This window comes from Apteryx mantelli, chromosome 10, assembly GCF_036417845.1.
Source record: "Apteryx mantelli isolate bAptMan1 chromosome 10, bAptMan1.hap1, whole genome shotgun sequence".
Lineage (NCBI taxonomy): Eukaryota > Metazoa > Chordata > Aves > Apterygiformes > Apterygidae > Apteryx > Apteryx mantelli.
Window position 1 is genome coordinate 25,663,304 of NC_089987.1, and position 15,344 is coordinate 25,678,647.

The window sequence follows — 15,344 nt, forward strand, 5'->3', positions numbered from 1 at the left end:
GAGGCAGCGAAGAGATGGAGCGCTTTGCTTCTTGGCCAGGCAGCGAAGAGGCGCCGTGCTTTGCTTTCTGCCACTCAGCGAATACACGCAGCGCTCTGCTTTTTGGCGAGGCAGTGAACAGATGCAGCGTTTAGTTTGCGAGGCGGCCAAGAGACGCGGCGCTTTGCATGCTGGCGAGGCGGCGAGCAGATCGAGTGCTTTGCTTGTTGGCGAGGCAGCGAAGAGATTCAGCAGTCTCCTTGTTTGTGACACAGCGACCATGCCCAGTGCTTGCTCTTTGTGCGAGGCAGCGAAGAGATGCAGCACTTTGCTTGTGCACCAGGTGGCGCAGTGGCATGGCGGATGACTTTTTCGCCTGGAGGCGAAGCGAGGCAGCACTTTGTTAGTTGGCGAGGCAGCGAAGAGACGCAGCAGGCTGCTTGTTTGTGAGACAGCCAACATGCACAGTGGTTAGCTATTGTGCGAGGCAGCGAATGAGGGCAGAGCAAATGGCTTTGTGCCTTCGCCGCCTCGCTGCCTAGCAAAGCGTCGTCTGCCTTGGGCGCCTAGCAAAGCTGCGCGTGCCGTCGCCGTCAAGCAAAGCGCCGTGTTCCTTGGGCGCCTAGCAAAGAAGTGCCTGCGTTGGGCGCCTCACCGCATTGCAGCCTAGCAAAGCGCTGCGTGCCTTCGGCGGCTGGCAAAGCAGTGCGTGCCTTCGCCGCCTCACACACCGCGTTGTGCCTTCGGCGCCTGGCAAAGCAGCGCGTGCCTTCGCCGCCTGGCCTCCTAAGAAAGCGCTGCGTGCCTTCTCGCCCTCGCCGCCTAGCAAAGCGCCGTGTCCCTTCGCCGCCTCGCCGCCTAGCAAAGCTCCGCGTGCCGTCGCCGCCTACAAAGCGCCGTGTTCCTTCGGCGCCTAGCAAAGCAGCGCGTGCCTTCGCCGCCTAAGAAAGCGCTGCGTGCCTTTTCGCCCTCGCCGCCCAACAAAGCGCCCTGTCCCTTCACCGCCTCCCGAACCGCTTCGTCCCTTCGCCGCCTCGCCGCTTAGCAAACGCCGTGGGAGCGCCGAAGGGACACGGCGCTTTTGTAGGCGCCGAAGGCACGTGGCGCTTTGCTAAGCACCGAGGCAGCGAAGGCACGCAGCCATTTGATCGTGCTCGACGGGCTAGGGCGCCTTGCGAGGCGGCCAAGGCACGCAGCGCTTTGCCAGGCGCCCAGGGACGCAGCGCTCGGCGAGGGCACGCAGTGCTTTGCCAGGCAACGAAGGCACTCAGCGCTCTAGCAGGCGGCGAGGGCACACAGTGCTTTGCTAGGCGGCGAGCGGACGTGGAGCTTTGCTAGGCAGCCAAGGCTGAGGACGCTTTGCTAGGCGCTTTGCTAGGCGGCGAAGGCACGAAGCGATTTGGGAGGCGGCGAAGGCACACGGCGCTTTGCTAGGCGGCGAGGGCGAGAAGGCACGCAGCGCTTTCTGAGGCGGCGAGGCGGCCAAGGCACGCGCTGCTTTGCTCGGCGCCGAAGGCACGCAGCGCTTCCTTCGTTTGCGAGGCAGCGAAGAGATGGAGCGCTTTGCTTCTTGGCCAGGCAGCGAAGAGGCGCCGTGCTTTGCTTTCTGCCACTCAGCGAATACACGCAGCGCTCTGCTTTTTGGCGAGGCAGTGAACAGATGCAGCGTTTAGTTTGCGAGGCGGCCAAGAGACGCGGCGCTTTGCATGCTGGCGAGGCGGCGAGCAGATCGAGTGCTTTGCTTGTTGGCGAGGCAGCGAAGAGATTCAGCAGTCTCCTTGTTTGTGACACAGCGACCATGCACAGTGCTTGCTCTTTGTGCGAGGCAGCGAAGAGATGCAGCACTTTGCTTGTGCACCAGGTGGCGCAGTGGCATGGCGGATGACTTTTTCGCCTGGAGGCGAAGCGAGGCAGCACTTTGTTAGTTGGCGAGGCAGCGAAGAGACGCAGCAGGCTGCTTGTTTGTGAGACAGCCAACATGCACAGTGGTTAGCTATTGTGCGAGGCAGCGAATGAGGGCAGAGCAAATGGCTTTGTGCCTTCGCCGCCTCGCTGCCTAGCAAAGCGTCGTCTGCCTTGGGCGCCTAGCAAAGCTGCGCGTGCCGTCGCCGTCAAGCAAAGCGCCGTGTTCCTTGGGCGCCTAGCAAAGAAGTGCCTGCGTTCGGCGCCTCGCCGCATTGCAGCCTAGCAAAGCGCTGCGTGCCTTCGGCGGCTGGCAAAGCAGTGCGTGCCTTCGCCGCCTCACACACCGCGTTGTGCCTTCGGCGCCTGGCAAAGCAGCGCGTGCCTTCGCCGCCTGGCCTCCTAAGAAAGCGCTGCGTGCCTTCTCGCCCTCGCCGCCTAGCAAAGCGCCGTGTCCCTTCGCCGCCTCGCCGCCTAGCAAAGCTCCGCGTGCCGTCGCCGCCTACAAAGCGCCGTGTTCCTTCGGCGCCTAGCAAAGCAGCGCGTGCCTTCGCCGCCTAAGAAAGCGCTGCGTGCCTTTTCGCCCTCGCCGCCCAACAAAGCGCCCTGTCCCTTCACCGCCTCCCAAACCGCTTCGTCCCTTCGCCGCCTCGCCGCTTAGCAAACGCCGTGGGAGCGCCGAAGGGACACGGCGCTTTTGTAGGCGCCGAAGGCACGTGGCGCTTTGCTAAGCACCGAGGCAGCGAAGGCACGCAGCCATTTGATCGTGCTCGACGGGCTCGGGCGCCTTGCTAGGCGGCGAGGCGGCGAAGGCACGCAGCGCTTTGCCAGGCGCCCAGGGACGCAGCGCTCGGCGAGGGCACGCAGTGCTTTGCCAGGCGCCGAAGGCACTCAGCGCTTTGCCAGGCGCCGAAGGCACGCAGCGCTCTAGCAGGCGGCGAGGGCACACAGTGCTTTGCTAGGCGGCGAGCGGACGTGCAGCTTTGCTAGGCAGCCAAGGCTGAGGACGCTTTGCTAGGCGCTTTGCTAGGCGGCCAAGGCACGAAGCGATTTGGGAGGCGGCGAAGGCACACGGCGCTTTGCTAGGCGGCGAGGGCGAGAAGGCACGCAGCGCTTTCTGAGGCGGCGAGGCGGCCAAGGCACGCGCTGCTTTGCTAGGCGCCGAAGGCACGCAGCGCTTCCTTCGTTTGCGAGGCAGCGAAGAGATGGAGCGCTTTGCTTCTTGGCCAGGCAGCGAAGAGGCGCCGTGCTTTGCTTTCTGCCACTCAGCGAATACACGCAGCGCTCTGCTTTTTGGCGAGGCAGTGAACAGATGCAGCGTTTAGTTTGCGAGGCGGCCAAGAGACGCGGCGCTTTGCATGCTGGCGAGGCGGCGAGCAGATCGAGTGCTTTGCTTGTTGGCGAGGCAGCGAAGTGATGCAGCGGTTTGCTTGTTGGCGAGGCAGCGAAGGGATTCAGCAGTCTCCTTGTTTGTGACACAGCGACCATGCCCAGTGCTTGCTCTTTGTGCGAGGCAGCGAAGAGATGCAGCACTTTGCTTGTGCACCAGGTGGCGCAGTGGCATGGCGGATGACTTTTTCGCCTGGAGGCGAAGCGAGGCAGCACTTTGTTAGTTGGCGAGGCAGCGAAGAGACGCAGCAGTCTGCTTGCTTGTGAGACAGCCAACATGCACAGTGGTTAGCTATTGTGCGAGGCAGCGAATGAGGGCAGAGCAAATCGCTTTGTGCCTTCGCCGCCTCGCTGCCTAGCAAAGCGTCGTCTGCCTTGGGCGCCTAGCAAAGCTGCGCGTGCCGTCGCCGTCAAGCAAAGCGCCGTGTTCCTTGGGCGCCTAGCAAAGAAGTGCCTGCGTTGGGCGCCTCGCCGCATTGCAGCCTAGCAAAGCGCTGCGTGCCTTCGGCGGCTGGCAAAGCAGTGCGTGCCTTCGCCGCCTCACACACCGCGTTGTGCCTTCGGCGCCTGGCAAAGCAGCGCGTGCCTTCGCCGCCTGGCCTCCTAAGAAAGCGCTGCGTGCCTTCTCGCCCTCGCCGCCTAGCAAAGCGCCGTGTCCCTTCGCCGCCTCGCCGCCTAGCAAAGCTGCGCGTGCCGTCGCCGCCTACAAAGCGCCGTGTTCCTTCGGCGCCTAGCAAAGCAGCGCGTGCCTTCGCCGCCTAAGAAAGCGCTGCGTGCCTTTTCGCCCTCGCCGCCCAACAAAGCGCCCTGTCCCTTCACCGCCTCCCGAACCGCTTCGTCCCTTCGCCGCCTCGCCGCTTAGCAAACGCCGTGGGAGCGCCGAAGGGACACGGCGCTTTTGTAGGCGCCGAAGGCACGTGGCGCTTTGCTAAGCACCGAGGCAGCGAAGGCACGCAGCCATTTGATCGTGCTCGACGGGCTAGGGCGCCTTGCGAGGCGGCCAAGGCACGCAGCGCTTTGCCAGGCGCCCAGGGACGCAGCGCTCGGCGAGGGCACGCAGTGCTTTGCCAGGCGCCGAAGGCACTCAGCGCTTTGCCAGGCGCCGAAGGCACGCAGCGCTCTAGCAGGCGGCGAGGGCACACAGTGCTTTGCTAGGCGGCGAGCGGACGTGGAGCTTTGCTAGGCAGCCAAGGCTGAGGACGCTTTGCTAGGCGCTTTGCTAGGCGGCGAAGGCACGAAGCGATTGGGGAGGCGGCGAAGGCACACGGCGCTTTGCTAGGCGGCGAGGGCGAGAAGGCACGCAGCGCTTTCTGAGGCGGCGAGGCGGCCAAGGCACGCGCTGCTTTGCTAGGCGCCGAAGGCACGCAGCGCTTCCTTCGTTTGCGAGGCAGCGAAGAGATGGAGCGCTTTGCTTCTTGGCCAGGCAGCGAAGAGGCGCCGTGCTTTGCTTTCTGCCACTCAGCGAATACACGCAGCGCTCTGCTTTTTGGCGAGGCAGTGAACAGATGCAGCGTTTAGTTTGCGAGGCGGCCAAGAGACGCGGCGCTTTGCATGCTGGCGAGGCGGCGAGCAGATCGAGTGCTTTGCTTGTTGGCGAGGCAGCGAAGAGATTCAGCAGTCTCCTTGTTTGTGACACAGCGACCATGCCCAGTGCTTGCTCTTTGTGCGAGGCAGCGAAGAGATGCAGCACTTTGCTTGTGCACCAGGTGGCGCAGTGGCATGGCGGATGACTTTTTCGCCTGGAGGCGAAGCGAGGCAGCACTTTGTTAGTTGGCGAGGCAGCGAAGAGACGCAGCAGGCTGCTTGTTTGTGAGACAGCCAACATGCACAGTGGTTAGCTATTGTGCGAGGCAGCGAATGAGGGCAGAGCAAATGGCTTTGTGCCTTCGCCGCCTCGCTGCCTAGCAAAGCGTCGTCTGCCTTGGGCGCCTAGCAAAGCTGCGCGTGCCGTCGCCGTCAAGCAAAGCGCCGTGTTCCTTGGGCGCCTAGCAAAGAAGTGCCTGCGTTGGGCGCCTCGCCGCATTGCAGCCTAGCAAAGCGCTGCGTGCCTTCGGCGGCTGGCAAAGCAGTGCGTGCCTTCGCCGCCTCACACACCGCGTTGTGCCTTCGGCGCCTGGCAAAGCAGCGCGTGCCTTCGCCGCCTGGCCTCCTAAGAAAGCGCTGCGTGCCTTCTCGCCCTCGCCGCCTAGCAAAGCGCCGTGTCCCTTCGCCGCCTCGCCGCCTAGCAAAGCTCCGCGTGCCGTCGCCGCCTACAAAGCGCCGTGTTCCTTCGGCGCCTAGCAAAGCAGCGCGTGCCTTCGCCGCCTAAGAAAGCGCTGCGTGCCTTTTCGCCCTCGCCGCCCAACAAAGCGCCCTGTCCCTTCACCGCCTCCCGAACCGCTTCGTCCCTTCGCCGCCTCGCCGCTTAGCAAACGCCGTGGGAGCGCCGAAGGGACACGGCGCTTTTGTAGGCGCCGAAGGCACGTGGCGCTTTGCTAAGCACCGAGGCAGCGAAGGCACGCAGCCATTTGATCGTGCTCGACGGGCTAGGGCGCCTTGCGAGGCGGCCAAGGCACGCAGCGCTTTGCCAGGCGCCCAGGGACGCAGCGCTCGGCGAGGGCACGCAGTGCTTTGCCAGGCGCCGAAGGCACTCAGCGCTTTGCCAGGCCCCGAAGGCACGCAGCGCTCTAGCAGGCGGCGAGGGCACACAGTGCTTTGCTAGGCGGCGAGCGGACGTGGAGCTTTGCTAGGCAGCCAAGGCTGAGGACGCTTTGCTAGGCGCTTTGCTAGGCGGCGAAGGCACGAAGCGATTTGGGAGGCGGCGAAGGCACACGGCGCTTTGCTAGGCGGCGAGGGCGAGAAGGCACGCAGCGCTTTCTGAGGCGGCGAGGCGGCCAAGGCACGCGCTGCTTTGCTCGGCGCCGAAGGCACGCAGCGCTTCCTTCGTTTGCGAGGCAGCGAAGAGATGGAGCGCTTTGCTTCTTGGCCAGGCAGCGAAGAGGCGCCGTGCTTTGCTTTCTGCCACTCAGCGAATACACGCAGCGCTCTGCTTTTTGGCGAGGCAGTGAACAGATGCAGCGTTTAGTTTGCGAGGCGGCCAAGAGACGCGGCGCTTTGCATGCTGGCGAGGCGGCGAGCAGATCGAGTGCTTTGCTTGTTGGCGAGGCAGCGAAGAGATTCAGCAGTGTCCTTGTTTGTGACACAGCGACCATGCCCAGTGCTTGCTCTTTGTGCGAGGCAGCGAAGAGATGCAGCACTTTGCTTGTGCACCAGGTGGCGCAGTGGCATGGCGGATGACTTTTTCGCCTGGAGGCGAAGCGAGGCAGCACTTTGTTAGTTGGCGAGGCAGCGAAGAGACGCAGCAGGCTGCTTGTTTGTGAGACAGCCAACATGCACAGTGGTTAGCTATTGTGCGAGGCAGCGAATGAGGGCAGAGCAAATCGCTTTGTGCCTTCGCCGCCTCGCTGCCTAGCAAAGCGTCGTCTGCCTTGGGCGCCTAGCAAAGCTGCGCGTGCCGTCGCCGTCAAGCAAAGCGCCGTGTTCCTTGGGCGCCTAGCAAAGAAGTGCCTGCGTTCGGCGCCTCGCCGCATTGCAGCCTAGCAAAGCGCTGCGTGCCTTCGGCGGCTGGCAAAGCAGTGCGTGCCTTCGCCGCCTCACACACCGCGTTGTGCCTTCGGCGCCTGGCAAAGCAGCGCGTGCCTTCGCCGCCTGGCCTCCTAAGAAAGCGCTGCGTGCCTTCTCGCCCTCGCCGCCTAGCAAAGCGCCGTGTTCCTTCGGCGCCTAGCAAAGCAGCGCGTGCCTTCGCCGCCTAAGAAAGCGCTGCGTGCCTTTTCGCCCTCGCCGCCCAACAAAGCGCCCTGTCCCTTCACCGCCTCCCGAACCGCTTCGTCCCTTCGCCGCCTCGCCGCCTAGCAAAGCGCTGCTTGCCTTCGCCGCCTCACACACCGCTGCGTCCCTTCGCCGCCTCGCCGCTTAGCAAACGCCGTGGGAGCGCCGAAGGGACACGGCGCTTTTGTAGGCGCCGAAGGCACGTGGCGCTTTGCTAAGCACCGAGGCAGCGAAGGCACGCAGCCATTTGATCGTGCTCGACGGGCTAGGGCGCCTTGCGAGGCGGCCAAGGCACGCAGCGCTTTGCCAGGCGCCCAGGGACGCAGCGCTCGGCGAGGGCACGCAGTGCTTTGCCAGGCGCCGAAGGCACTCAGCGCTCTAGCAGGCGGCGAGGGCACACAGTGCTTTGCTAGGCGGCGAGCGGACGTGGAGCTTTGCTAGGCAGCCAAGGCTGAGGACGCTTTGCTAGGCGCTTTGCTAGGCGGCGAAGGCACGAAGCGATTTGGGAGGCGGCGAAGGCACACGGCGCTTTGCTAGGCGGCGAGGGCGAGAAGGCACGCAGCGCTTTCTGAGGCGGCGAGGCGGCCAAGGCACGCGCTGCTTTGCTCGGCGCCGAAGGCACGCAGCGCTTCCTTCGTTTGCGAGGCAGCGAAGAGATGGAGCGCTTTGCTTCTTGGCCAGGCAGCGAAGAGGCGCCGTGCTTTGCTTTCTGCCACTCAGCGAATACACGCAGCGCTCTGCTTTTTGGCGAGGCAGTGAACAGATGCAGCGTTTAGTTTGCGAGGCGGCCAAGAGACGCGGCGCTTTGCATGCTGGCGAGGCGGCGAGCAGATCGAGTGCTTTGCTTGTTGGCGAGGCAGCGAAGAGATTCAGCAGTCTCCTTGTTTGTGACACAGCGACCATGCCCAGTGCTTGCTCTTTGTGCGAGGCAGCGAAGAGATGCAGCACTTTGCTTGTGCACCAGGTGGCGCAGTGGCATGGCGGATGACTTTTTCGCCTGGAGGCGAAGCGAGGCAGCACTTTGTTAGTTGGCGAGGCAGCGAAGAGACGCAGCAGGCTGCTTGTTTGTGAGACAGCCAACATGCACAGTGGTTAGCTATTGTGCGAGGCAGCGAATGAGGGCAGAGCAAATCGCTTTGTGCGTTCGCCGCCTCGCTGCCTAGCAAAGCGTCGTCTGCCTTGGGCGCCTAGCAAAGCTGCGCGTGCCGTCGCCGTCAAGCAAAGCGCCGTGTTCCTTGGGCGCCTAGCAAAGAAGTGCCTGCGTTGGGCGCCTCGCCGCATTGCAGCCTAGCAAAGCGCTGCGTGCCTTCGGCGGCTGGCAAAGCAGTGCGTGCCTTCGCCGCCTCACACACCGCGTTGTGCCTTCGGCGCCTGGCAAAGCAGCGCGTGCCTTCGCCGCCTGGCCTCCTAAGAAAGCGCTGCGTGCCTTCTCGCCCTCGCCGCCTAGCAAAGCGCCGTGTCCCTTCGCCGCCTCGCCGCCTAGCAAAGCTCCGCGTGCCGTCGCCGCCTACAAAGCGCCGTGTTCCTTCGGCGCCTAGCAAAGCAGCGCGTGCCTTCGCCGCCTAAGAAAGCGCTGCGTGCCTTTTCGCCCTCGCCGCCCAACAAAGCGCCCTGTCCCTTCACCGCCTCCCAAACCGCTTCGTCCCTTCGCCGCCTCGCCGCTTAGCAAACGCCGTGGGAGCGCCGAAGGGACACGGCGCTTTTGTAGGCGCCGAAGGCACGTGGCGCTTTGCTAAGCACCGAGGCAGCGAAGGCACGCAGCCATTTGATCGTGCTCGACGGGCTAGGGCGCCTTGCTAGGCGGCGAGGCGGCCAAGGCACGCAGCGCTTTGCCAGGCGCCCAGGGACGCAGCGCTCGGCGAGGGCACGCAGTGCTTTGCCAGGCGACGAAGGCACGCAGCGCTCTAGCAGGCGGCGAGGGCACACAGTGCTTTGCTAGGCGGCGAGCGGACGTGGAGCTTTGCTAGGCAGCCAAGGCTGAGGACGCTTTGCTAGGCGCTTTGCTAGGCGGCGAAGGCACGAAGCGATTTGGGAGGCGGCGAAGGCACACGGCGCTTTGCTAGGTGGCGAGGGCGAGAAGGCACGCAGCGCTTTCTGAGGCGGCGAGGCGGCCAAGGCACGCGCTGCTTTGCTAGGCGCCGAAGGCACGCAGCGCTTCCTTCGTTTGCGAGGCAGCGAAGAGATGGAGCGCTTTGCTTCTTGGCCAGGCAGCGAACAGGCGCCGTGCTTTGCTTTCTGCCACTCAGCGAATACACGCAGCGCTCTGCTTTTTGGCGAGGCAGTGAACAGATGCAGCGTTTAGTTTGCGAGGCGGCCAAGAGACGCGGCGCTTTGCATGCTGGCGAGGCGGCGAGCAGATCGAGTGCTTTGCTTGTTGGCGAGGCAGCGAAGAGATTCAGCAGTCTCCTTGTTTGTGACACAGCGACCATGCCCAGTGCTTGCTCTTTGTGCGAGGCAGCGAAGAGATGCAGCACTTTGCTTGTGCACCAGGTGGCGCAGTGGCATGGCGGATGACTTTTTCGCCTGGAGGCGAAGCGAGGCAGCACTTTGTTAGTTGGCGAGGCAGCGAAGAGACGCAGCAGGCTGCTTGTTTGTGAGACAGCCAACATGCACAGTGGTTAGCTATTGTGCGAGGCAGCGAATGAGGGCAGAGCAAATGGCTTTGTGCCTTCGCCGCCTCGCTGCCTAGCAAAGCGTCGTCTGCCTTGGGCGCCTAGCAAAGCTGCGCGTGCCGTCGCCGTCAAGCAAAGCGCCGTGTTCCTTGGGCGCCTAGCAAAGAAGTGCCTGCGTTCGGCGCCTCGCCGCATTGCAGCCTAGCAAAGCGCTGCGTGCCTTCGGCGCCTGGCAAAGCAGTGCGTGCCTTCGCCGCCTCACACACCGCGTTGTGCCTTCGGCGCCTGGCAAAGCAGCGCGTGCCTTCGCCGCCTGGCCTCCTAAGAAAGCGCTGCGTGCCTTCTCGCCCTCGCCGCCTAGCAAAGCGCCGTGTCCCTTCGCCACCTCGCCGCCTAGCAAAGCTCCGCGTGCCGTCGCCGCCTACAAAGCGCCGTGTTCCTTCGGCGCCTAGCAAAGCAGCGCGTGCCTTCGCCGCCTAAGAAAGCGCTGCGTGCCTTTTCGCCCTCGCCGCCCAACAAAGCGCCCTGTCCCTTCACCGCCTCCCGAACCGCTTCGTCCCTTCGCCGCCTCGCCGCCTAGCAAAGCGCTGCTTGCCTTCGCCGCCTCACACACCGCTGCGTCCCTTCGCCGCCTCGCCGCTTAGCAAACGCCGTGGGAGCGCCGAAGGGACACGGCGCTTTTGTAGGCGCCGAAGGCACGTGGCGCTTTGCTAAGCACCGAGGCAGCGAAGGCACGCAGCCATTTGATCGTGCTCGACGGGCTAGGGCGCCTTGCGAGGCGGCCAAGGCACGCAGCGCTTTGCCAGGCGCCCAGGGACGCAGCGCTCGGCGAGGGCACGCAGTGCTTTGCCAGGCGCCGAAGGCACTCAGCGCTCTAGCAGGCGGCGAGGGCACACAGTGCTTTGCTAGGCGGCGAGCGGACGTGGAGCTTTGCTAGGCAGCCAAGGCTGAGGACGCTTTGCTAGGCGCTTTGCTAGGCGGCGAAGGCACGAAGCGATTTGGGAGGCGGCGAAGGCACACGGCGCTTTGCTAGGCGGCGAGGGCGAGAAGGCACGCAGCGCTTTCTGAGGCGGCGAGGCGGCCAAGGCACGCGCTGCTTTGCTCGGCGCCGAAGGCACGCAGCGCTTCCTTCGTTTGCGAGGCAGCGAAGAGATGGAGCGCTTTGCTTCTTGGCCAGGCAGCGAAGAGGCGCCGTGCTTTGCTTTCTGCCACTCAGCGAATACACGCAGCGCTCTGCTTTTTGGCGAGGCAGTGAACAGATGCAGCGTTTAGTTTGCGAGGCGGCCAAGAGACGCGGCGCTTTGCATGCTGGCGAGGCGGCGAGCAGATCGAGTGCTTTGCTTGTTGGCGAGGCAGCGAAGAGATTCAGCAGTCTCCTTGTTTGTGACACAGCGACCATGCCCAGTGCTTGCTCTTTGTGCGAGGCAGCGAAGAGATGCAGCACTTTGCTTGTGCACCAGGTGGCGCAGTGGCATGGCGGATGACTTTTTCGCCTGGAGGCGAAGCGAGGCAGCACTTTGTTAGTTGGCGAGGCAGCGAAGAGACGCAGCAGGCTGCTTGTTTGTGAGACAGCCAACATGCACAGTGGTTAGCTATTGTGCGAGGCAGCGAATGAGGGCAGAGCAAATCGCTTTGTGCCTTCGCCGCCTCGCTGCCTAGCAAAGCGTCGTCTGCCTTGGGCGCCTAGCAAAGCTGCGCGTGCCGTCGCCGTCAAGCAAAGCGCCGTGTTCCTTGGGCGCCTAGCAAAGAAGTGCCTGCGTTGGGCGCCTCGCCGCATTGCAGCCTAGCAAAGCGCTGCGTGCCTTCGGCGGCTGGCAAAGCAGTGCGTGCCTTCGCCGCCTCACACACCGCGTTGTGCCTTCGGCGCCTGGCAAAGCAGCGCGTGCCTTCGCCGCCTGGCCTCCTAAGAAAGCGCTGCGTGCCTTCTCGCCCTCGCCGCCTAGCAAAGCGCCGTGTCCCTTCGCCGCCTCGCCGCCTAGCAAAGCTCCGCGTGCCGTCGCCGCCTACAAAGCGCCGTGTTCCTTCGGCGCCTAGCAAAGCAGCGCGTGCCTTCGCCGCCTAAGAAAGCGCTGCGTGCCTTTTCGCCCTCGCCGCCCAACAAAGCGCCCTGTCCCTTCACCGCCTCCCGAACCGCTTCGTCCCTTCGCCGCCTCGCCGCTTAGCAAACGCCGTGGGAGCGCCGAAGGGACACGGCGCTTTTGTAGGCGCCGAAGGCACGTGGCGCTTTGCTAAGCACCGAGGCAGCGAAGGCACGCAGCCATTTGATCGTGCTCGACGGGCTAGGGCGCCTTGCTAGGCGGCGAGGCGGCCAAGGCACGCAGCGCTTTGCCAGGCGCCCAGGGACGCAGCGCTCGGCGAGGGCACGCAGTGCTTTGCCAGGCGCCGAAGGCACGCAGCGCTCTAGCAGGCGGCGAGGGCACACAGTGCTTTGCTAGGCGGCGAGCGGACGTGGAGCTTTGCTAGGCAGCCAAGGCTGAGGACGCTTTGCTAGGCGCTTTGCTAGGCGGCGAAGGCACGAAGCGATTTGGGAGGCGGCGAAGGCACACGGCGCTTTGCTAGGTGGCGAGGGCGAGAAGGCACGCAGCGCTTTCTGAGGCGGCGAGGCGGCCAAGGCACGCGCTGCTTTGCTAGGCGCCGAAGGCACGCAGCGCTTCCTTCGTTTGCGAGGCAGCGAAGAGATGGAGCGCTTTGCTTCTTGGCCAGGCAGCGAACAGGCGCCGTGCTTTGCTTTCTGCCACTCAGCGAATACACGCAGCGCTCTGCTTTTTGGCGAGGCAGTGAACAGATGCAGCGTTTAGTTTGCGAGGCGGCCAAGAGACGCGGCGCTTTGCATGCTGGCGAGGCGGCGAGCAGATCGAGTGCTTTGCTTGTTGGCGAGGCAGCGAAGAGATTCAGCAGTCTCCTTGTTTGTGACACAGCGACCATGCCCAGTGCTTGCTCTTTGTGCGAGGCAGCGAAGAGATGCAGCACTTTGCTTGTGCACCAGGTGGCGCAGTGGCATGGCGGATGACTTTTTCGCCTGGAGGCGAAGCGAGGCAGCACTTTGTTAGTTGGCGAGGCAGCGAAGAGACGCAGCAGGCTGCTTGTTTGTGAGACAGCCAACATGCACAGTGGTTAGCTATTGTGCGAGGCAGCGAATGAGGGCAGAGCAAATGGCTTTGTGCCTTCGCCGCCTCGCTGCCTAGCAAAGCGTCGTCTGCCTTGGGCGCCTAGCAAAGCTGCGCGTGCCGTCGCCGTCAAGCAAAGCGCCGTGTTCCTTGGGCGCCTAGCAAAGAAGTGCCTGCGTTCGGCGCCTCGCCGCATTGCAGCCTAGCAAAGCGCTGCGTGCCTTCGGCGCCTGGCAAAGCAGTGCGTGCCTTCGCCGCCTCACACACCGCGTTGTGCCTTCGGCGCCTGGCAAAGCAGCGCGTGCCTTCGCCGCCTGGCCTCCTAAGAAAGCGCTGCGTGCCTTCTCGCCCTCGCCGCCTAGCAAAGCGCCGTGTCCCTTCGCCACCTCGCCGCCTAGCAAAGCTCCGCGTGCCGTCGCCGCCTACAAAGCGCCGTGTTCCTTCGGCGCCTAGCAAAGCAGCGCGTGCCTTCGCCGCCTAAGAAAGCGCTGCGTGCCTTTTCGCCCTCGCCGCCCAACAAAGCGCCCTGTCCCTTCACCGCCTCCCGAACCGCTTCGTCCCTTCGCCGCCTCGCCGCTTAGCAAACGCCGTGGGAGCGCCGAAGGGACACGGCGCTTTTGTAGGCGCCGAAGGCACGTGGCGCTTTGCTAAGCACCGAGGCAGCGAAGGCACGCAGCCATTTGATCGTGCTCGACGGGCTAGGGCGCCTTGCGAGGCGGCCAAGGCACGCAGCGCTTTGCCAGGCGCCCAGGGACGCAGCGCTCGGCGAGGGCACGCAGTGCTTTGCCAGGCGCCGAAGGCACTCAGCGCTTTGCCAGGCGCCGAAGGCACGCAGCGCTCTAGCAGGCGGCGAGGGCACACAGTGCTTTGCTAGGCGGCGAGCGGACGTGGAGCTTTGCTAGGCAGCCAAGGCTGAGGACGCTTTGCTAGGCGCTTTGCTAGGCGGCGAAGGCACGAAGCGATTTGGGAGGCGGCGAAGGCACACGGCGCTTTGCTAGGCGGCGAGGGCGAGAAGGCACGCAGCGCTTTCTGAGGCGGCGAGGCGGCCAAGGCACGCGCTGCTTTGCTCGGCGCCGAAGGCACGCAGCGCTTCCTTCGTTTGCGAGGCAGCGAAGAGATGGAGCGCTTTGCTTCTTGGCCAGGCAGCGAAGAGGCGCCGTGCTTTGCTTTCTGCCACTCAGCGAATACACGCAGCGCTCTGCTTTTTGGCGAGGCAGTGAACAGATGCAGCGTTTAGTTTGCGAGGCGGCCAAGAGACGCGGCGCTTTGCATGCTGGCGAGGCGGCGAGCAGATCGAGTGCTTTGCTTGTTGGCGAGGCAGCGAAGAGATGCAGCGGTTTGCTTGTTGGCGAGGCAGCGAAGAGATTCAGCAGTGTCCTTGTTTGTGACACAGCGACCATGCCCAGTGCTTGCTCTTTGTGCGAGGCAGCGAAGAGATGCAGCACTTTGCTTGTGCACCAGGTGGCGCAGTGGCATGGCGGATGACTTTTTCGCCTGGAGGCGAAGCGAGGCAGCACTTTGTTAGTTGGCGAGGCAGCGAAGAGACGCAGCAGGCTGCTTGTTTGTGAGACAGCCAACATGCACAGTGGTTAGCTATTGTGCGAGGCAGCGAATGAGGGCAGAGCAAATCGCTTTGTGCCTTCGCCGCCTCGCTGCCTAGCAAAGCGTCGTCTGCCTTGGGCGCCTAGCAAAGCTGCGCGTGCCGTCGCCGTCAAGCAAAGCGCCGTGTTCCTTGGGCGCCTAGCAAAGAAGTGCCTGCGTTGGGCGCCTCGCCGCATTGCAGCCTAGCAAAGCGCTGCGTGCCTTCGGCGGCTGGCAAAGCAGTGCGTGCCTTCGCCGCCTCACACACCGCGTTGTGCCTTCGGCGCCTGGCAAAGCAGCGCGTGCCTTCGCCGCCTGGCCTCCTAAGAAAGCGCTGCGTGCCTTCTCGCCCTCGCCGCCTAGCAAAGCGCCGTGTTCCTTCGGCGCCTAGCAAAGCAGCGCGTGCCTTCGCCGCCTAAGAAAGCGCTGCGTGCCTTTTCGCCCTCGCCGCCCAACAAAGCGCCCTGTCCCTTCACCGCCTCCCGAACCGCTTCGTCCCTTCGCCGCCTCGCCGCCTAGCAAAGCGCTGCTTGCCTTCGCCGCCTCACACACCGCTGCGTCCCTTTGCCGCCTCGCCGCTTAGCAAACGCCGTGGGAGCGCCGAAGGGACACGGCGCTTTTGTAGGCGCCGAAGGCACGTGGCGCTTTGCTAAGCACCGAGGCAGCGAAGGCACGCAGCCATTTGATCGTGCTCGACGGGCTAGGGCGCCTTGCGAGGCGGCGAAGGCACGCAGCGCTTTGCCAGGCGCCCAGGGACGCAGCGCTCGGCGAGGGCACGCAGTGCTTTGCCAGGCGCCGAAGGCACTCAGCGCTCTAGCAGGCGGCGAGGGCACACAGTGCTTTGCTAGGCGGCGAGCGGACGTGGAGCTTTGCTAGGCAGCCAAGGCTGAGGACGCTTTGCTAGGCGCTTTGCTAGGCGGCGAAGGCACGAAGCGATTTGGGAGGCGGCGAAGGCACACGGCGCTTT